General features: G+C 41.9%; 1 protein-coding gene across 2 annotated transcripts in view; it reads left to right on the plus strand.

Moving 5' to 3' along the window:
- Positions 1 to 23,009, plus strand: part of EPC1 (enhancer of polycomb homolog 1) — a 623,061-nt gene that overhangs the window by 256,845 nt on the left and 343,207 nt on the right. The window lies entirely within an intron of this gene.

Raw genomic sequence — 23,009 nt, forward strand, 5'->3', positions numbered from 1 at the left:
GAGATCAGGAAGGTTGAGGAAATTGAAGAGAGAGGAACTAAGCAAATATTTACATTGATATTCCTTTTTGCTGCCTTATGTTGCTTTTTGTTAGTATTTTAAAATTTAGTTCTAACATCTGGGCAGAATATGAGGATTTATAGGTTTGTTTAAAGATACTTTGCCAATCCTTTACTGTAATAGGATTGTTGAGTTCAACATTCCATTTATTTATATGTGGGCATTGTGATTGCGTGTGATTCTAACATGCATCTTCTAGCTAGTGACAATGTGCCCTTAATTGGCTTCCCTTCTAGGCATAGTTTTTCAAATCGTGTTGGTGGCCTAAGGAAATCGGCCCTATAAGTAGAGGTCTGTATTAGATGATGAACTTGGGCATTTTTTAACCAAGAATTGAAAAATTCCCCTATTGTCTGAGACAGTGTCTGTTGTGATTTGAGTTTACCATTCTCTGAGTTTCACAATGGGAATTGAATCCCCACACAATTGGTGAGAGTATTTTTTTGAGAAAGCGACACCCAAAAATTCGCTATTAAGAAATATAGGTGACAAAGGAGCTATTTACAAACATATATTTAGCTATTGGGATAAATTGCAAAGAAGTTTTGAGGGACTATATTCTCTCTGTTCTATTTGCTGTGTGATATGCGGTCTGATAGCTTTGTCTACCCAACATAAGGCACCCACCTGTGAAAATTTCAATATTTTAGAGTCCATTTTTACCCATGCCTTGGAGCTAGTGCTAGTATGCCAATCTATGATTCGTTGTAATATAATGGCTTCATAATATGATCTAATGTTTGGAGAGCTTAGCCCACCCTCGTCAAGTGACTTGTATAAGGTTTTACTCTGTATCCTTGGTTTTACTGAACCCCAAATGTAAGCGTTAATGCAAGCTTTTAACTTGTGGATGTATCTGGGAGACAAAGAAATAGGGATAGCCTGAAAAAGGAATAACATTTCTCTTGCAAGGTGTATCCAGTCCACGGATTCATCCTTTACTTGTGGGATATTCTCATTCCCTACAGGAAGTGGCAAAGAGAGCACACAGCAGAGCTGTCCTTATAGCTCCCCCTCTAGCTCCACCCCCCAGTCATTCTCTTTGCCGGCTCTAAGCACTAGGGTCTCTCTCGGGAGGGTAAAGTGAATGTGGTGTCAGAAAATTAAAACTGTTAACTACTTGCCGAGTTCTTCATTCCATTCCCCGGCCATCTGTGGCTCAGTGCATGGAGACAATCGGATTAATGGTAGCGGCAATGGACATAGTCCCTTTTGCTCGGATACACCTCAGACCACTGCAACTATGCATGCTCAAACAGTAAAATGGGGATTATGCAGATTCGTCTCCTCAAATTCAGTTGAACCAGGAGGCCAGAGATTCTCTTCTCTGGTGGTTGTCTCAGGACCACCTGTCTCAGGGAATATGTTTCCGCAGGCCAGAGTGGGTCATTGTAACGACCGACGCCGGTCTGGGACTCCCTGAAAGCCCAGGGTTTATGGTCTCGGGAAGAAACGCTTCTCCCGATAAACATTCTGGAACTGAGGGCGATATTCAACGCTCTTCAGGCATGGCCTCAACTAGCTGCGGCCAAATTCATCAGATTTCAGTCGGACAACATCACGACTGTAGCTTACGTCAATCATCAGGGGGGAACAAAGAGTTCCCTAGCGATGACGGAAGTAACCAAAATAATCAGGTGGGCGGAGGATCACTCCTGCCATCTCTCAGCAATTCACATCCCAGGAGTAGACAACTGGGAGGCGGATTTTCTATGTCAGACTTTTCACTCGGGGGAGTGGGAACTCCACCCGGAGGTATTTGCTCTGCGGACTCCGCTATGGGGCACTCCAGAATTGGATCTGATGGCGTCCCGTCAGAACGCCAAACTTCCTCTCTACGGGTCCAGGTCCCAGGACCCCAAGGCGGTATTGATAGATGCGCTTGCAGCGCCTTGGTCCTTCAATCTGGCTTATGTTTTTCCACCGTTTCCTCTCCTCCCGCGTCTGGTCGCCAGAATCAAGCAGGAGACGGCTTCAGTGATTCTGATAGCGCCTGCATGGCCACGCAGGACTTGGTATGCAGACCTAGTGGACATGTCATATGTCCCACCATGGACACTGCCAATGAGGCAGGATCTTCTAATACAGGGTCCGTTCAAGCATCCAAATCTAGTTTCTCTACGTCTGACTGCTAAGCGTAGGTTCTAAGCGTAGGTTCTCTGAGTCAGTTATAGATACTCTGATTCAGGCTAGAAAGCCTGTCACCAGGAAAATCTACCATAAGATATGGCGGAAATATCTTTGTTGGTGTGAATCCAAGGGTTACTCATGGAGTAAGATTAGGATTCCTAGGATATTGTCCTTTCTCCAAGAAGGATAGGAGAAAGGATTGTCAGCTAGTTCCTTTAAAGGACAAATATCTGCTTTGTCTATCCTGTTACACAAGCGTCTGGCAGAGGTACCAGACTTTCAAGCGTTTGCTCAGGCTTTAGTCAGGAGTCAAGGAGTTTGATTCTAGTTCTTTCAGTTCTTCAAGGGGTTCCGTTTGAACCTTTACATTCCATAGACATTAAGTTATCTTGTAAAGTTTTGTTTTCTCTTGTAAGGTGTATCCAGTCCACGGATCATCCATTACTTGTGGGATATTCTCATTCCCAACAGGAAGTTGCAAGAGGACACCCACAGCAGAGCTGTCTATATAGCTCCTCCCCTAACTGCCATATCCAGTCATTCTCTTGCAACTCTCAACAAACATGGAGGTAGTAAGAGAGAAGTGTTTTATTTTACTTCAATCAAAAGTTTATTATTTTTAAATGGTACTGGAGTTGTACTATTTTATGGAGAAGTAGAACAAAGTCCAGCACACAGGTGCTATCCTGCAAAGTCACAATGACCTGCTTCCAAGGTCAAGGTAATGATATAAAAAAAACAGAGAGTAGTGACAGCATGGATATTTATTCGTGAGACAGCAGGACAAACAGCAATGTTTCGAGACTTCTGAAACGTTGCTGTTTGTCCTGCTGTCTCACGAATAAATATCCATGCTGTCACTACTCTCTGTTTTGTTGTACTATTTTATTCCAGGCAGAAAATAGAAGAATCTGCCTGTGATTTCTATGATCTTAGCAGGTTGTAACTAAGATCCATTGTTGTTCTCACACGTGACTGAAGAGAGAGATAACTTCAGCGGGGGAATGGCGTGCAGGTTATCCTTCTATGAGGTATGTGCAGTTAAGATTTTTCTAGAAGATGTGAATGCTAGAAAATGCTGCTGATGCCAAATTTATGTAAGGTAAGCCTGAATACAGTGATTTAATAGCGACTGGTATCATGCTTATTTTCTGAGGTAATACTAGTTTATGTTTGTAATATAAAACGTTTGCTGGCATGTTTAAATATTTTTATATATATATTTATATGATAAAACTTTATTGGGGCCTAGTTTTTTTCCACATGGCTGGCTTAAATTTGCCTAGAAACAGTTTCCTGAGGCTTTCCACTGTGTTACAATGAGTGGGAGGGGCCTAATTTAGCGCTTTTTTGCGCAGTAACTTTTACAGACTGAGACATCCAGCTTCCTCCAAGGGTCTTCTGAATGCTATGGGACATCTCTAAAGGGCTCTTGGGCTTTCCAAAATCGTTTTGTTGAGAAGGTAGGCCCACAGCAAGGCTGTGGCAGTTTGGTGTGACTGTTAAAAAAACGTCTAGATCGTTTTTTTGATCCGGTTTTTGAACTAAGGGGTTAATCATCCATTTGCAAGTGGGTGCAATGCTCTGTTAGCCTATTATGCACACTGTAAAAATTTCGTTTTATTTACTGCCTTTTTTCACTGTTTTCAAATTCTGACAAAATTTGTTTCTCTTAAAGGCACAGTACCGTTTATTATATTTGCTTGTTAACTTGATTTAAAGTGTTTTCCAAGCTTGCTAGTCTCATAGCTAGTCTGTATAAACATGTCTGACATAGAGGAAACTCCTTGTTCATTATGTTTAAAAGTCATTGTGGAGCCCCCTCTTAGAATGTGTACCAAATGTACTGATTTCACTTTAAGCAATAAAGATCATATTCTGTCACCAGAGGAATCTGACGAGGGGGAAGTTATGCCGACTAACTCTCCCCACGTGTCAGATCCTTTGACTCCCGCTCAAGGGACTCACGCTCAAATGGCGCCAAGTACATCTAGGGCGCCCATAGCGTTTACTTTACAAGACATGGCGGCAGTCATGGATAATACACTGTCAGCGGTATTAGCCAGACTACCTGAATTTAGAGGAAGGCGAGATAGCTCTGGAGTTAGACGAAATACAGAGCATACTGACGCTTTAAGAGCTATGTCTGATAATGCCTCAAAATATGCAGAAGCTGAAGGAGAGCTTCTTTCTGTGGGTACAAAGAGGCAGTTCACAGCACCTTAAATAAAATGTCCTTTATTCAACAATCATGGACAGCATAACATGCGACGTTTCGGGAACGTTATCCCTTAATCATGCATACCTCACTATACACCTGTGCCTCTATTTAAAGGCATATCCAACCAATCACTGGTTACCTGTGAAACCTCTTCTCACCTAGCAATGTGTATATTTTACAACACCCTCTAGAGCAGTGTTTTTCAACCAGTGTGCCATGGCACACTAGTGTGCCGTGAGAGATCCTCAGGTGTGCCACGGCAGACTGACAACAGTGTGACATATTTTTTAAACTTTGCTTGTTTTTTACTCCCAGTGCAGGGGTAGTTTGAAGGAGGCATGGCATAACAGCACAATACATACAGTATGTGTGTGTTTGTGTGTATGTGTATATATATGCTGTATTAGGCTACAATGTGTGATTTTTTTTTTTTAATTTTGGGATGGTGGTGTGTATATATATATATATATATGCTGTATTAGGCTACAATGTGTGATTTTTTTTAAAATTTTGGGATGGTGGTGTAAAAAAGTGTGCCACGGCAAAAAAAAGGTTAAAAATCACTGCTCTAGAGGACAATGAGAATTTCTATTTAAGTAGTTCATCTAATCTAAATAGTATACATGTGGATAATAGGTGTAATAGCGTTTTTGTGTCTATGTAAACACAATATTTGTACATAATTTCTCAAACAATAAAATCAATACATAATATATACAAAAATACATAAAAACTATAAGAGTTAATATTACAAAAATTAATTAATACAAAAATGAATAAATCTGTATAAAAACTATGAGGCCGCTTCCTTTAATTAATGTACAAAAGGAAAAACTGTATTAGTTCATTGTATTATAGACTAATATTAAATAGATATTATTTCAAAATATATCAACCTTTAGATACAAAATACAAAGATAGGTCCAATTCTCTATTCAAACCATTTGGATACATGGATTCCAACTTATGGATCCAATATGCTTCCTTTTGCTTAAGGATACGTTCCCCATCACCTCCTCCTCTAGGCATATCTACATGGTCTATTATCTGCCACCTTATCTGATTAATTTGATGTCCTTTTGCCAAAAAATGGCTAGCTACAGGGGCTTGAAGGTCACCAGTTCTAATATTAGACTTATGTTGATTTAGTCTTTCTCTCATCCTGCGGGTCGTTTCCCCTATATAAATCTTAGAGCAAGGACATTTTATCAAGTATATTACAAAAGTAGAATTACAAGTGTAATGTGATTTTAACTTAAATTTATGCCCGCTACGCGGATGTACAAACTCTTTACCTTTAATTATTGAATGGCAACTGGCACAATTCAGACATGGGAAACACCCTGTGTTCTTTTCAGTGATGTATCTAGTTTTACTACTATGTTAAGTACCCATGTCTGAGTGTACCAAGATGTCACTCAAATTCTTGACCCTTCGATGTGCCATGATAGGATATTCCTTAAATATATCAGTGTTTATTACAAGTTTGAATTATATGCCAATGTTTTCTTATGATGTTAGATATCTTTGTACTTTGATCATTGTATTGTGAAACAAAAACTAGTCTATTTGTATCCTTTTTCTCAGTTTTAATATCCTTCCTCCTTGGTTCTTGTTTAATTTTAAAGGTTTCATTTACCACCAACTTCTCAGGGTACCCTCTTTCTAGGAATTTCTCACCCATTTCTTCCAGTCTTTTATCTCTAAGGTGACTGTCACTGACAATGCTGTCCATGATTGTTGAATAAAGGACATTTTATTTAAGGTGCTGTGGAACTGCCTCTTTGTACTACATATATCAAGCTAGTGGTCGCTAGCTAATCCTACGTGCACCTGGCCAACCGGCCGCATCCTTGTTTGCTGGGTCTATCTACTTTTGTTTCTTTCTGTGGGTGTTATTTCTGACTCAGGGAAGATGATGCAACCTGATTCTGATATTTCTACATTTAAATTTAAGCTTGAACACCTCCGCGTGTTACTCAGGGAGGTTTTAGCTGCTCTGAATGACTGTGATACAATTGCAGTGCCAGAGAAATTGTGTAGACTGGATAAATACTATGCAGTGCCGGTGTGTACTGATGTTTTTCCAATACCTAAAAGATTTACAGAAATTATTACTAAGGAATGGGATAGACCAGGTGTGCCGTTCTCTCCCCCTTCTATTTTTAGAATTTTGTTTCCAATAGACGCCACCACACGGGACTTATGGCAGACAGTTCCTAAGGTGGAGGGAGCAGTTTCTACTCTAGCAAAGCGTACTACTATCCCTGTCGAGGACAGTTGTGCTTTCTTAGATCCAATGGATAAAAAGTTAGAGGGTTACCTTAAGAAAATGTTTATTCAACAAGGTTTTATCCTACAGCCCCTTGCATGCATTGCTCCTGTCACTGCTGCTGCGGCGTTCTGGTTTGAGTCTCTGGAAGAGGCTCTACAGGTAGAGACTCTATTGGATGACATACTTGACAAGCTTAGAGCACTTAAGCTAGCCAATTCTTTTGTTTCTGATGCCATTGTTCATTTGACTAAACTAACAGCTAAGAATTCTGTTTTTGCTATCCAGGCGCGCAGAGCGCTATGGCTTAAATCATGGTCAGCTGACGTTACTTCAAAGTCTAAGCTGCTTAACATTCCCTTCAAGGGGCAGACCCTATTTGGGCCTGGTTTGAAGGAGATTATTGTTGATATCACTGGAGGAAAAGGTCATGCCCTTCCTCAGGATAGGTCCAAATCAAGGGCCAAACAGTCTAATTTTCGTGCCTTTCGAAACTTCAAGGCAAATGCGGCATCAACTTCCTCTAATGCAAAACAAGAGGGAACATTTGCTCAGTCCAAGTCAGTCTGGAGACCTAACCAGACCTGGAACAAGGGTAAGCAGGCCAAAAAGCCTGCGGCTGCCTCTAAGACAGCATGAAGGAACGGCCCCCTATCCTGTAACGGATCTAGTAGGGGGCAGACTTTCGCTCTTCGCCCAGGCGTGGGCAAGAGATGTCCAGGATCCCTGGGCGTTGGAAATTATATCCCAGGGATATCTTCTGGACTTCAAGGCTTCCCCCCCAAAAGGGAGATTTCACCTTTCACAATTATCTGCAAACCAGATAAAGAGAGAGGCATTCTTACACTGTGTACAAGATCTCCTAGTTATGGGAGTGATCCATCCAGTTCCAAAGGAGGAACATGGACAGGGATTTTACTCACATCTGTTTGTGGTTCCCAAAAAAGAGGGAACCTTCAGACCAATTTTGGATCTAAAGATCTTAAACAAATTCCTCAAAGTTCCATCATTCAAGATGGAGACTATTCGTACCATCCTACCTATGATCGAGGAGGGTCAATACATGACTACAGTGGATTTAAAGGATGCTTATCTGCACATTCCGATACACAAAGATCATCATCGGTTTCTCAGGTTTGCCTTCCTAGACAGGCATTACCAGTTTGTAGCTCTTTCCTTTGGGTTAGCTACAGCCCCAAGAATTTTTACGAAGGTTCTGGGGTCGCTTCTGGCGGTCCTAAGGCCGCGGGGCATAGCAGTGGCCCCTTACTTAGACGACATCCTGATTCAGGCGTCAAACTTCCAAATTGCCAAGTCTCATACGGACATAGTGTTGGCATTTCTGAGGTTGCATGGGTGGAAGGTGAACGAGGAAAAGAGTTCTCTATTCCCCCTCACAAGAGTTTCCTTCCTAGGGACTCTGATAAATTCTGTAGAAATGAAAATTTACCTGACGGAGTCCAGGTTATCAAAACTTCTAAATTCCTGCCGTGTTCTTTATTCCATTCCCCGCCTTTCGGTGGCTCAGTGCATGGAAGTAATCGGCTTAATGGTAGCGGCAATGGACATAGTGCCGTTTGCACGCCTACATCTCAGACCGCTGCAACTATGCATGCTCAGTCAGTGGAACGGGGATTACACAGATTTGTCCCCTCTACTAAATCTGGATCAAGAGACCAGGGATCCTCTTCCCTGGTGGCTATCTCGGGTCCATCTGTCCAAAGGTATGACTTTTCGCAGGCCAGATTGGACAATTGTGACGACAGATGCCAGCCTTCTAGGTTGGGGTGCAGTCTGGAACTCCCTGAAGGCTCAGGGATCGTGGACTCAGGAGGAGTCACGCCTTCCAATAAACATTCTGGAACTAAGAGCGATATTCAATGCTCTTCAGGCTTGGCCTCATTTAGCGACAATGAGGTTCATCAGATTTCAGTCGGAAAACATCACGACTGTGGCTTACATCAACCATCAAGGGGGAACAAGGAGTTCCCTAGCGATGTTAGAAGTCTCAAAGATAATTCGCTGGGCAGAGATTCACTCTTGCCACCTATCAGCTATCCATATCCCAGACTTTTCATCCGGGGGAGTGGGAACTCCATCCGAAGGTGTTTGCTCAATTGGTTCATCGTTGGGGCAAACCAGAACTGGATCTCATGGCGTCTCGCCAGAACGCCAAGCTTCCTTGTTACGGATCCAGGTCCAGGGACCCCAAGGCAACGCTGATAGATGCTCTAGCAGCGCCCTGGTCCTTCAACCTGGCTTATGTGTTTCCACCGTTTCCTCTGCTCCCTCGTCTGATTGCCAAAATCAAGCAGGAGAGAGCATCAGTGATTTTGATAGCGCCTGTGTGGCCACGCAGGACTTGGTATGCAGATCTGGTGGACATGTCATCCTTTCCACCATGGACTCTGCCGCTGAGACAAGACCTTCTACTTCAAGGTCCTTTCAACCATCCAAATCTAATTTCTCTGAGGCTGACTGCCTGGAGATTGAACGCTTGATTTTATCAAAGCGTGGTTTCTCCGAGTCAGTCATTGATACCTTAATTCAGGCACGAAAGCCTGTCACCAGGAAAATCTATCATAAGATATGGCGGAAATATCTTTATTGGTGTGAATCCAAGGGCTACTCATGGAGTAAAGTCAGGATTCCCAGGATATTATCTTTTCTCCAAGAAGGATTGGAGAAAGGATTGTCAGCTAGTTCCTTAAAGGGACAGATTTCTGCGCTATCTATTCTTTTGCACAAGCATCTGGCGGATGTCCCAGACGTTCAGGCATTTTGTCAGGCTTTAGTTAGAATCGAGCCTGTGTTTAAACCTGTTGCTCCACCATGGAGTTTAAATTTGGTTCTTAAAGTTCTTCAGGGGTTACGTTTGAACCTCTTCATTCCATAGATATCAAACTTTTAGCTTGGAAAATTATTTGGTAGCTATTTCCTCGGCTCGTAGAGTTTCCGAGTTATCTGCCTTACAATGTGATTCTCCTTATCTGATCTTCCATGCAGATAAGGTAGTTCTGCGTACCAAACCAGGGTTTTTACCTAAGGTGGTATCTAATAAGAATATCAATCAAGAGATTGTTGTTCCGTCTTTGTGTCCTAATCCTTCTTCAAAGAAGGAATGTCTATTACACAATCTGGACGTGGTTCGTGCTTTAAAGTTTTACTTACAAGCTACTAAAGATTTTCGTCAAACATCTGCTTTGTTTGTTGTCTACTCTGGACAGAGGAGAGGTCACAAGGCTTCGGCAACCTCATTCTACTAGAGCTGTGGCTTCCACATGGGCCTTTAAAAATGAGGCTTCTGTTGAACAGATCTGCAAGACGGCGACTTGGTCTTCGTTTCATACTTTATCAAAATTCTACAAATTTGATACTTTTGCTTCTTCGGAGGCTATTTTTGGGAGAACGATTTTACAGGCAGTGGTACCTTCCGTTTAAGTTCCTGCCTTGTCCCTCCCTTCATCCGTGTACTTTAGCTTTGGTATTGGTATCCCACAAGTAATGGATGATCTGTGGACTGGATACACCTTACAAGAGAAAACATAATTTATGCTTACTTGATAAATTTATTTCTCTTGTGGTGTATCCAGTCCACGGCCCGCCCTGTCATTTTAAGGCAGGTATTTTTTAATTTTAAACTACAGTCACCACTGCACCCTATGGTTTCTCCTTTCTCTGTTTGTTTTCGGTCGAATGACTGGATATGGCAGTTAGGGGAGGAGTTATATAGACAGCTCTGCTGTGGGTGTCCTCTTGCAACTTCCTGTTGGGAATGAGAATATCCCACAAGTAATGGATGATCCGTGGACTGGATACACCACAAGAGAAATAAATTTATCAGGTAAGCATAAATTATGTTTTTGGTAGCTATCTCTTCTGCTCGAAGAGTTTCAGAATTATCTGCTTTACAGTGTGATTCACCTTACCTGGTGTTTCACGCAGATAAGGTAGTTTTGCGTACCAAGCCTGGTTTTCTTCCTAAAGTTGTTTCTAACAAGAATATTAACCAGGAAATAGTTGTTCCTTCTTTGTGTCCTAATCCATCTTCAAAGAAGGAACGTCTTTTACACAATCTTGATGTAGTTCGTGCTTTAAAGTTCTATTTACAAGCAACTAAGGATTTCAGACAAACATCTTCCTTGTTTGTTATCTATTCTGGTAAGAGGAGCGGTCAGAAAGCGACTGCTACCTCTCTTTCCTTTTGGCTGAAAAGTATCATCCGTTTGGCCTATGAGACTGCTGGCCAGCAGCCTCCTGAAGGAGTTACTGCTCATTCTACCAGAGCTGTGGCTTCCACATGGGCTTTCAAGAATGAGGCTTCTGTTGAACAGATTTGTAAGGCAGCGACTTGGTCTTCACTGCATACTTTTGCCAAATTTTACAAATTGTATACTTTTGCTTCTTCGGAGGCTATTTTTGGGAGAAAGGTTTTGCAAGCAGTGGTGCCTTCCGTTTAAGGTACCTGTCTTGTTCCCTCCCTTCATCAGTGTCCTAAAGCTTTGGTATTGGTATCCCACAAGTAAAGGATGAATACGTGGACTGGATACACCTTGCAAGAGAAAACAGAATTTATGCTTACCTGATAAATTACTTTCTCTTGCGGTGTATCCAGTCCACGGCCCACCCTGGCATTTAAGTCAGGTAAAATTTTTTTTGTTTAAACTACAGTCACCACTGCACCCTATGGTTTCTCCTTTTCCTTCCTAACCTTTGGTCGAATGACTGGGGGGTGGAGCTAGAGGGGGAGCTATAAGGACAGCTCTGCTGTGTGCTCTTTGCCACTTCCTGTAGGGAATGAGAATATCCCACAAGTAAAGGATGAATCCGTGGACTGGATACACACCGCAAGAGAAAGTAATTTATCAGGTAAGCATAAATTCTGTTTTTGTGGTGAATCGTCATCTTGATTGTTTGAATTCGTCCCCACCACGATTTGGTTTTTGATGACCACTTTTAATGTAGTCTGGATGTTGATGAGCAACTTTTAGTAATTGAAATCGAACAGGTTTCTGTGGTTTCCCGTAAATTCTATTCCTTGGTATCTAAGTGATGAGAGAGAAAATCGGATGTGGTCATAGATATATTAAGCATTTCTGTTTTTTGTGTATTAATCGAAGTATGAAAACTTTAAAAAAATATCCAATTCTTTCATTAGGTGTGGGGGAGACATTTGAGGAGAGGCAAGCGACACCAACACATTGTCTGCGTACATCATTCATTTAGTTTCGTCCCTATCAATTTTGATACCTTCAATCTGGTGGTTTGAATGAATACGGAAGCAAGCACTTCCATAGTGACAATGAACAGCAGGGCAGATAACGGACATCCCTGACGAGTTCCATTAGATATAGTCAAAGGTTCTGATAGGAGGCCATTCACTTTTATTTTGGCTGAAGGAGAGGAATATAGTTGAGTGATTCTAGATCGAATTTTAGGGCCAAATCCAAATTTTTGATGGGTTTGGTGGCTCAGTTTTCTTTCATGTAATTAACAAGAGTCCATGAGCTAGTGACGTATGGGATATACATTCCTACCAGGAGGGGCAAAGTTTCCCAAACCTTAAAATGCCTATAAATACACCCCTCACCACACCCACAAATCAGTTTTACAAACTTTGCCTCCAAGGGAGGTGGTGAAGTAAGTTTGTGCTAGATTCTACGTTGATATGCGCTCCGCAGCAAGTTGGAGCCCGGTTTTCCTCTCAGCGTGCAGTGAATGTCAGAGGGATGTGAGGAGAGTATTGCCTATTGAATGCAGTGATCTCCTTCTACGGGGTCTATTTCATAAGGTTCTCTGTTATCGGTCGTAGAGATTCATCTCTTACCTCCCTTTTCAGATCGACGATATACTCTTATATTTACCATTTCTTCTGTTATGTGCGATCAGTCCACGGGTCATCATTACTTCTGGGATATAACTCCTCCCCAACAGGAAATGCAAGAGGATTCACCCAGCAGAGCTGATATAGCTCCTCCCCTCTACGTCAGTCCCAGTCATTCTCTTGCACCCAACGACTAGATAGGATGTGTGAGAGGACTATGGTGATTATACTTAGTTTTTATGACTTCAATCAAAAGTTTGTTATTTTACAATAGCACCGGAGCGTGTTATTACTTCTCTGGCAGAGTTTGAAGAAGAATCTACCAGAGTTTTTTACTATGATTTTAACCGGAGTAGTTAAGATCATATTGCTGTTCTCGGCCATCTGAGGGAGGTAAAGGCTTCAGATCAGGGGACAGCGGGCAGATGAATCTGCATTGAGGTATGTAGCAGTTTTTATTTTCTGAATGGAATTGATGAAAAAATCCTGCTATACCGTTATAATGACATGTATGTATACACTTCAGTATTCTGGGAATGGTTTTTCACCGGAACTACTCTGTTAAAGGTCACTAATCCTTTTAATAAATATTGTCATGTTAAACGTTTTTGCTGGAATGTAGAATCGTTTACATTGCTGAGGTACTGAGTAAATAAATGTTTGGGCATTATTTTCCACTTGGCAGTTGTCTGCTTTAAATTGTGACAGTTTCGTTTCTCCTCACTGCTGTGTGTGAGAGGGAGGGGCCGTTTTTGGCGCTCTTTTGCTACGCATCAAAAAATTCCAGTCAGCTACTATTATATTTCCTGCATGATCCGGTTCACTGACAGATCTCAGGGGTCTTCAAACTTCTTTGAAGGGAGGTACATTCTCTCAGCAGAGCTGTGAGAATTTTTATTGACTGTGAATAAAAACGTTACTCTATAATTTTTTATGTCAAATTTAGTTATTTACTAATGGGAACAAACCTTTGCTAAAAGTTGTGTTATTTTAAACTTGATGCTATAACTGTTTCAGTTCATTATCTCAACTGTCATTTAATCGTTTAAGTACCTCTCCGAGGCACAGTACGTTTTTGTTAAAAAAGATTATAACCAGGTTGCAAGTTATTGCTAGTGTGTTAAACATGTCTGACCCAGAGAATGATATCTGTGTCATTTGTTCCAATGCCAAGGTGGAGCCCAATAGAAATTTATGTACTAACTGTATTGATGCTACTTTAAATAAAAGTCAATCTGTACAATGTGAACAAATTTCACCAAACTGCGAGGGGAGAGTTATGCCGACTAACTCGCCTCACGCGGCAGTACCTGCATCTCCCGCCCGGGAGGTGCGTGATATTATGGCGCCTAATACATCTGGGCGGCCATTACAGATAACATTACATGATATGGCTACTGTTATGACTGAAGTTTTGTCTAAATTACCAGAACTAAGAGGCAAGCGTGATCACTCTGGGGTGAGAACAGAGTGCGCTGACAATACTAGGGCCATGTCTGATACTGCGTCACAGCTTGCAGAGCATGAGGACGGAGAGCTTCATTCTGTGGGTGACGGTTCTGATCCAAACAGATTGGATTCAGATATTTCAAATTTTAAATTCAAATTGGAGAACCTCCGTGCATTACTAGGGGAGGTCTTAGCAGCTCTCAATGATTGTAACACCATTGCAATACCAGAGAAAATGTGTAGGTTGGATAAATACTTTGCGGTACCGGCGAGTACTGACGTTTTTCCTATACCTAAGAGATTAACTGAAATTGTTACTAAGGAGTGGGATAGACCCGGTGTGCCGTTCTCACCCCCTCCAATATTTAGAAAGATGTTTCCAATAGACGCCACTACTCGGGACTTATGGCAAACGGTCCCTAAGGTGGAGGGAGCAGTTTCTACTTTAGCTAAGCGTACCACTATCCCGGTGGAGGATAGCTGTGCTTTTTCAGATCCAATGGATAAAAAATTAGAGGGTTACCTTAAGAAAATGTTTGTTCAACAAGGTTTTATATTGCAACCCCTTGCATGTATCGCGCCGATTACGGCTGCGGCAGCATTTTGGATTGAGTCTCTGGAAGAGAACCTTAGTTCATCTACGCTAGACGACATTATGGACAGGCTTAGAGTCCTTAAACTAGCCAATTCATTCATTTCGGAGGCCGTAGTACATTTAACCAAACTTACGGCTAAGAACTCTGGATTCGCCATACAGGCACGTAGAGCACTGTGGCTAAAATCCTGGTCAGCTGATGTTACTTCTAAGTCTAAATTACTTAATATACCTTTCAAGGGGCAGTCTTTATTTGGGCCCGGGTTGAAAGAAATTATCGCTGACATTACAGGAGGTAAGGGCCACGCCCTACCTCAAGACAAAGCCAAAGCTAAGGCTAGACAGTCTAATTTTCGTCCCTTTCGGAATTTCAAACCTGGAGCAGCGTCAACCTCCACTGCACCAAAACAGGAAGGAGCTGTTGCTCGTTACAGGCAAGGCTGGAAACCTAACCAGTCCTGGAATAAGGGCAAACAGGCCAGGAAACCTGCTGCTGCCCCAAAGACAGCATGAACCGAGAGCCCCCGATCCGGGACCGGATCTAGTGGGGGGCAGACTTTCTCTCTTCGCTCAGGCCTGGGCAAGAGATGTTCAGGATCCCTGGGCGCTGGAGATCATATCTCAGGGATACCTTCTAGACTTCAAATTATCTCCCCCAAAAGGGAGATTTCATCTGTCAAGGTTGTCAACAAACCAGATAAAGAAAGAAGCGTTTCTACGCTGTGTACAAGATCTGTTATTAATGGGAGTGATCCATCCAGTTCCGCGGTCGGAACAAGGACAAGGGTTCTACTCAAACCTGTTTGTGGTTCCCAAAAAAGAGGGAACTTTCAGGCCAATCTTAGATTTAAAGATTCTAAACAAATTCCTAAGAGTTCCATCGTTCAAAATGGAAACTATTCGGACAATCTTACCTATGATCCAAAAGGGTCAGTACATGACCACAGTGGATTTAAAAGATGCTTACCTTCACATACCGATTCACAAAGATCATCAACGGTATCTACGGTTTGCCTTCCTAGACAGGCACTACCAGTTTGTAGCTCTTCCATTCGGATTGGCTACGGCCCCAAGAATCTTCACAAAGGTTCTGGGTGCCCTTCTGGCGGTACTAAGACCGCGAGGGATTTCGGTAGCTCCGTACCTAGACGACATTCTAATACAAGCTTCAAGCTTTCAAACTGCCAAGTCTCATACAGAGTTAGTTCTGGCATTTCTAAGGTCGCATGGATGGAAAGTGAACGAAAAGAAAAGTTCTCTTTTTCCTCTCACAAGAGTTCCATTCTTGGGGACTCTTATAGATTCTGTAGAAATGAAGATTTACCTGACAGAAGACAGGTTAACAAGGCTTCAGGATGCATGCCGTGTCCTTCATTCCATTCAACACCCGTCAGTAGCTCAATGCATGGAGGTGATCGGCTTAATGGTAGCGGCAATGGACATAGTACCTTTTGCACGCCTACACCTCAGACCGCTGCAATTGTGCATGCTAAGTCAGTGGAATGGGGATTACTCAGATTTGTCCCCTACCCTGAATCTGAATCAAGAGACCAGAAATTCTCTTCTATGGTGGCTTTATCGGCCACACCTGTCCAGGGGGATGCCATTCAGCAGGCCAGACTGGACAATCGTAACAACAGACGCCAGCCTGCTAGGTTGGGGCGCTGTCTGGAATTCTCTGAAGACTCAGGGATTATGGAATCAGGAGGAGAGTCTCCTTCCAATAAACATTCTGGAATTGAGGGCAGTTCTCAATGCCCTTCTAGCTTGGCCCCAATTAACAACTCAGGGGTTCATCAGGTTTCAGTCGGACAATATCACGACTGTAGCTTACATCAACCATCAGGGAGGGACAAGAAGCTCCCTAGCAATGATGGAAGTATCAAAGATAATTCGCTGGGCAGAGTCTCACTCTTGCCACCTGTCAGCAATCCACATCCCGGGAGTGGAGAACTGGGAGGCGGATTTCTTGAGTCGCCAGACTTTTCATCCGGGAGAGTGGGAACTTCATCCGGAGATTTTTGCCCAAATACTTCGACGTTGGGGCAAACCAGAGATAGATCTCATGGCGTCTCGCCAGAACGCCAAACTTCCTCACTACGGGTCCAGATGCAGGGATCCGGGAGCGGTTCTGATAGATGCTTTGACAGCACCTTGGAACTTCGGGATGGCTTATGTGTTTCCACCCTTCCCGCTGCTTCCTCGATTGATTGCGAAAATCAAACAAGAGAGAGCATCTGTGATTCTAATAGCGCCTGCATGGCCACGCAGGACTTGGTATGCAGATCTAGTGGACATGTCATCCTGTCCACCTTGGTCTCTACCTCTGAGACAGGACCTTCTGACACAGGGTCCATTCAAACATCAAAATCTAACTTCTCTGAAACTGACTGCTTGGAAATTGAACGCTTGATTTTATCAAAGCGTGGTTTTTCTGAGTCGGTTATTGATACCCTGATCCAGGCTAGGAAGCCTGTTACCAGAAAGATTTACCATAAAATATGGTGCAAATACCTATACTGGTGCGAATCCAAACGTTACTCCTGGAGTAAGGTTAGGATCCCTAGGATATTGTCTTTTCTACAAGAAGGTTTAGAAAAGGGTTTATCGGCTAGTTCATTAAAGGGACAGATTTCAGCTCTGTCCATCTTGTTACACAGGCGTCTGTCAGAAAATCCAGACGTCCAGGCCTTTTGTCAAGCTTTAGCTAGGATCAAGCCTGTGTTTAAAGCCGTTGCTCCGCCATGGAGTTTAAACTTAGTTCTTAACGTTTTACAAGGTGTTCCATTTGAACCCCTTCATTCCATTGATATAAAATTGTTATCTTGGAAAGTTCTGTTTTTAATGGCTATTTCCTCGGCTCGAAGAGTCTCTGAGTTATCAGCATTACATTGTGATTCTCCTTATCTGATTTTTCACTCAGATAAGGTAGTTCTGCGTACTAAACCTGGGTTCTTACCTAAGGTAGTTACTAACAGGAATATCAATCAAGAGATTGTTGTTCCATCCTTGTGTCCAAATCCTTCTTCAAAGAAGGAACGTCTTCTACACAATCTGGATGTAGTTCGTGCCCTCAAGTTCTACTTGCAGGCAACTAAAAATTTTCGCCAAACTTCTTCCCTGTTTGTCGTTTATTCTGGACAGAGGAGAGGTCAAAAAGCTTCTGCTACCTCTCTCTCTTTCTGGCTTCGTAGCATAATACGTTTAGCCTATGAGACTGCTGGACAGCAGCCTCCTGAAAGAATTACAGCTCACTCCACTAGAGCTGTGGCTTCCACTTGGGCCTTTAAGAATGAGGCCTCTGTTGAACAGATTTGCAAGGCTGCAACTTGGTCTTCGCTTCATACTTTTTCCAAATTTTACAAATTTGACACTTTTGCTTCTTCGGAGGCTATTTTTGGGAGAAAGGTTCTTCAGGCAGTGGTTCCTTCTGTATAATGAGCCTGCCTATCCCTCCCGTCATCCGTGTACTTTTGCTTTGGTATTGGTATCCCAGAAGTAATGATGACCCGTGGACTGATCGCACATAACAGAAGAAAACATAATTTATGCTTACCTGATAAATTCCTTTCTTCTGTTGTGCGATCAGTCCACGGCCCGCCCTGTTTTTTAAGGCAGGTAAATATCTTTTAAATTATTCTCCAGTCACCACTTCACCCTTGGTTACTCCTTTCTCGTTGATTCTTGGTCGAATGACTGGGACTGACGTAGAGGGGAGGAGCTATATCAGCTCTGCTGGGTGAATCCTCTTGCATTTCCTGTTGGGGAGGAGTTATATCCCAGAAGTAATGATGACCCGTGGACTGATCGCACAACAGAAGAAAGGAATTTATCAGGTAAGCATAAATTATGTTTTCCTCTACTGATTCTCGTTTCAGTACTGGTTTGGCTTTCTACAAACATGTAGATGAGTGTCCTGGGGTAAGTAAGTCTTATTTTCTGTGACACTCTAAGCTATGGTTGGGCACTTTATTTATAAAGTTCTAAATATATGTATTCAAACATTTATTTGCCTTGACTCAGAATGTTCAACTTTCCTTATTTCCAGACAGTCAGTTTCATATTTGGGATTATGCTTTAATTATCATATTTTTCTTACCTCAAAAATTTGACTTTTTTCCCTGTGGGCTGTTAGGCTCGCGGGGGCTGAAAATGCTTCATTTTATTGCGTCATTCTTGGCGCGGACTTTTTTGGCGCAAAAATTCATTTCCGTTTCCGGCGTCATACGTGTCGCCGGAAGTTGCGTCATTTTTTTGACGTTATTTTGCGCCAAAAATGTCGGCGTTCCGGATGTGGCGTCATTTTTGGCGCCAAAAGCATTTAGGCGCCAAATAATGTGGGCGTCTTATTTGGCGCCAAAAAATATGGGCATCGCTTTTGTCTCCACATTATTTCAGTCTCATTTTTCATTTGCTTCTGGTTGCTAGAAGCTTGATGTTTGGCATTTTTTTCCCATTCCTGAAACTGTCTTATAAGGAATTTGATCTATTTTGCTTTATATGTTGTTTTTTCTCTTACATATTGCAAGATGTCTCACGTTGCATCTGAGCCAGAAGATACTACAGGAAAACCTCTGCCTGCTGGATCTACCAAAGCTAAGTGTATCTGCTGTAAACTTTTGGTAGCTATTCCTCCAGCTGTTGTTTGTATTAAATGTCATGACAAACTTGTTAATGCAGATAATATTTCCTTTAGTGATGTACCATTGCCTGTTGCAGTTCCCTCAACATCTAAGGTGCAGAATGTTCCTGATAACATAAGAGATTTTGTTTCTGAATCCATAAAGAAGGCTTTGTCTGTTATTTCTCCTTCTAGTAAACGTAAAAAGTCTTTTAAATCTTCTCTCTCTACAGATGAATTTTTAAATGAACACCATCATTCTGATTCTTTGGACTCTTCTGGTTCAGAGGATTCTGTCTCAGAGATTGATGCTGATAAATCTTCATATTTATTTAAGATGGAATTTATTCGCTCTTTACTTAAAGAAGTACTAATTGCTTTAGAAATAGAGGATTCTAGTCCTCTTGATACTAATTCTATACGTTTGGATAAGGTTTTTAAAGCTCCTGCGGTTATTCCAGAAGTCTTTCCTGTTCCTAATGCTATTTCTGCAGTAATTGCTAAGGAATGGGATAGATTGGGTAATTCATTTACTCCTTCTAAACGTTTTAAGCAATTATATCCTGTTCCGCCTGACAGATTAGAATTTTGGGACAAAATCCCTAAAGTTGATGGGGCTATTTCTACCCTTGCTAAACGTACTACCATTCCTACATCAGATGGTACCTCGTTTAAGGATCCTTTAGATAGAAAAATTGAATCTTTTCTAAGAAAAGCTTATCTATGTTCAGGTAATCTTCTTAGACCTGCTATATCATTGGCTGATGTTGCTGCAGCTTCAACTTTTTGGTTGGAAACTCTAGCGCAACAAGTAACAAATCGTGATTCTCATGATATTATTATTCTTCTCCAGCATGCTAATAATTTCATCTGTGATGCCATTTTTGATATTATTAGAGTTGATGTTAGATTTATGTCTCTGGCTATCTTAGCCAGAAGAGCTTTATGGCTTAAGACTTGGAATGCTGATATGGCTTCTAAATCAACTCTACTTTCCATTTCTTTCCAGGGAAACAAATTATTTGGTTCTCAGTTGGATTCTATTATTTCAACTGTTACTGGTGGGAAAGGAACTTTTTTACCACAGGATAAAAAGTCTTAAGGTAAAAACAGGGCTAACAATCGTTTTCGTTCCTTTCGTTTCAACAAAGAACAAAAGCCTGATCCTTCGTCCTCAGGAGCAGTTTCAGTTTGGAAACCATCCCCAGTCTGGAATAAATCCAAGCCTGCTAGAAAGGCAAAGCCTGCTTCTAAGTTCACATGAAGGTACGGCCCTCATTCCAGTTCAGCTGGTAGGGGGCAGGTTACGTTTTTTCAAAGAAATTTGGATCAGTTCTGTTCACAATCTTTGGATTCAGAACATTGTTTCAGAAGGGTACAGAATTGGTTTCAAGATGAGACCTCCTGCAAAGAGATTTTTTCTTTCCCATGTCCCAGTAAATCCAGTGAAAGCTCAAGCATTTCTGAATTGTGTTTCAGATCTAGAGTTGGCTGGAGTAATTATGCCAGTTCCAGTTCCGGAACAGGGGATGGGGTTTTATTCAAATCTCTTCATTGTACCAAAGAAGGAGAATTCCTTCAGACCAGTTCTGGATCTAAAATTATTGAATCGTTATGTAAGGATACCAACGTTCAAGATGGTAACTGTAAGGACTATATTGCCTTTTGTTCAGCAAGGGAATTATATGTCCACAATAGATTTACAGGATGCATATCTGCATATTCCGATTCATCCAGATCATTATCAGTTCCTGAGATTCTCTTTTCTAGACAAGCATTACCAATTTGTGGCTCTACCGTTTGGCCTTGCTACAGCTCCAAGAATTTTCACAAAGATTCTCGGTGCTCTTCTGTCTGTAATCAGAGAACAGGGTATTGTGGTATTTCCTTATTTGGACGATATCTTGGTACTTGCTCCGTCTTTACATTTAGCAGAGTCTCATACGAATCGACTTGTGTTGTTTCTTCAAGATCATGGTTGGAGGATCAATTTACCAAAAAGTTCTTTGATTCCTCAAACAAGGGTAACCTTTCTGGGTTTCCAGATAGATTCAGTGTCCATGACTTTGTCTTTAACAGACAAGAGACGTCTAAAATTGATTACAGCCTGTCGAAACCTTCAGTCTCAATCATTCCCTTCGGTAGCCTTATGCATGGAAATTCTAGGTCTTATGACTGCTGCATCGGACGCGATCCCCTTTGCTCGTTTTCACATGCGACCTCTTCAGCTCTGTATGCTGAACCAATGGTGCAGGGATTACACGAAGATATATCAATTAATATCTTTAAAACCGATTGTTCGGCACTCTCTGACGTGGTGGACAGATCACCATCGTTTAATTCAGGGGGCTTCTTTTGTTCTTCCGACCTGGACTGTAATTTCAACAGATGCAAGTCTCACAGGTTGGGGAGCTGTGTGGGGATCTCTGACTGCACAAGGAGTTTGGGAATCTCAGGAGGTGAGATTACCGATCAATATCTTGGAACTCCGTGCAGTTTTCAGAGCTCTTCAGTTTTGGCCTCTTCTGAAGAGAGAATCGTTCATTTGTTTTCAGACAGACAATGTCACAACTGTGGCATACATCAATCATCAAGGAGGGACTCACAGTCCTCTGGCTATGAAAGAAGTATCTCGAATTTTGGTTTGGGCGGAATCCAGCTCCTGTCTAATCTCTGCGGTTCATATCCCAGGTGTAGACAATTGGGAAGCGGATTATCTCAGTCGCCAAACGTTGCATCCGGGCGAATGGTCTCTTCACCCAGAGGTATTTCTTCAGATTGTTCAAATGTGGGGGCTCCCAGAGATAGATCTGATGGCCTCTCATCTAAACAAGAAACTTCCCAGGTATCTGTCCAGATCCCGGGATCCTCAGGCGGAGGCAGTGGATGCATTATCACTTCCTTGGAAGTATCATCCTGCCTATATCTTTCCGCCTCTAGTTCTTCTTCCAAGAGTAATCTCCAAGATTCTGAGGGAATGCTCGTTTGTTCTGCTAATAGCTCCGGCATGGCCTCACAGGTTTTGGTATGCGGATCTTGTCCGGATGGCATCTTGCCAATCATGGACTCTTCCGTTAAGACCAGACCTTCTGTCTCAAGGTCCTTTTTTCCATCCGGATCTGAAATCCTTAAATTTAAAGGTATGGAGATTGAACGCTTGATTCTTGGTCATAGAGGTTTCTCTGACTCCGTGATTAATACTATGTTACAGGCTCGTAAATCTGTATCTCGAGAGATATATTATAGAGTCTGGAAGACTTATATTTCTTGGTGTCTTTCTCATCATTTTTCTTGGCATTCTTTTAGAATACCGAGAATTTTACAGTTTCTTCAGGATGGTTTAGATAAGGGTTTGTCCGCGAGTTCTTTGAAAGGACAAATCTCCGCTCTTTCTGTTCTTTTTCACAGAAAGATTGCTATTCTTCCTGATATTCATTGTTTTGTACAAGCTTTGGTTCGTATAAAACCTGTCATTAAGTCAATTTCTCCTCCATGGAGTTTGAATTTGGTTTTGGGAGCTCTTCAAGCTCCTCCGTTTGAACCTATGCATTCATTGGACATTAAATTACTTTCTTGGAAAGTTTTGTTCCTTTTGGCCATCTCTTCTGCTAGAAGAGTTTCTGAATTATCTGCTCTTTCGTGTGAGTCTCCTTTTCTGATTTTTCATCAGGATAAGGCGGTGTTGCGAACTTCTTTTGAATTTTTACCTAAGGTTGTGAATTCCAACAACATTAGTAGAGAAATTGTGGTTCCTTCATTATGTCCTAATCCTAAGAATTCTAAGGAGAAATCATTGCATTCTTTGGATGTTGTTAGAGCTTTGAAATATTATGTTGA

This window comes from Bombina bombina, chromosome 5, assembly GCF_027579735.1.
Source record: "Bombina bombina isolate aBomBom1 chromosome 5, aBomBom1.pri, whole genome shotgun sequence".
NCBI lineage: Eukaryota > Metazoa > Chordata > Amphibia > Anura > Bombinatoridae > Bombina > Bombina bombina.